The sequence below is a fragment of the Solanum pennellii genome, chromosome 1, assembly GCF_001406875.1.
Source record: "Solanum pennellii chromosome 1, SPENNV200".
NCBI lineage: Eukaryota > Viridiplantae > Streptophyta > Magnoliopsida > Solanales > Solanaceae > Solanum > Solanum pennellii.
This window is the reverse complement of record NC_028637.1, coordinates 46,264,541-46,265,285: the sequence shown is the minus strand read 5'-3', so window position 1 is coordinate 46,265,285 and position 745 is coordinate 46,264,541.

The following is a 745-nucleotide window of genomic DNA, read 5'->3' as shown; positions in this document are numbered from 1 at the left end:
ACCCAAGTATTCCCTCATGGAGCAGTTGAGTTAAAAGCCAAGGAGGGAGTGCGGTTTAAGAGGAATAGAGATAGAATAAAACACTATTTTGGGCATAAAGCAGTGGCGAATGAAGTGATAGAGGCATACCATCTTGATGAAGGCTGAGTAATCAAGTGTCCTCAGTCGTGCCGCGACGTTAAATCAGGCGCTTGTTGGGAGGCAACCCAATACTTATAGTCTTTTTAGTAATGGTAGCATGTTTCTACTAATGGGTTTTTAAATTTGCAGGCACATCACCAGGAAATTCTGCAGAAAACTACTCTGCAGCAGTCACTGACGGATACATCGACGGACCGTTTCGCCTGCGACGGACCGTCGTATGCCTCCGTCGTACCATGTACGTCTTTCTGTTATTTTCACACTAGGGCACACACGACGGAACCAACGACGGGTCGTCACAACTGCGACGGACCGTCGTCGGGGAATCGTCGCGTGATTAATGAGTCGTACCCGACCCGACCCGGCTGGAGTCTTTTTCAAAATTAGACCGTTTAAACCCCCCAACCCTTCATTTCACCCCATTCATTCATTATTCCTCCCACTTCCCTCTCTTTTCAACTTCCATATTCTCCCCCTCGATCATTGTTCCCCCAAAATTCTCCAAAGCCCTAAAAGTGTTAATCTACTAGTCGGAGTTGCTACTGTGGGTGTTTGCCTAGCCACCGAGTACTTGTCCAGTTGTTTTCTCCATTTCTAAGGTATG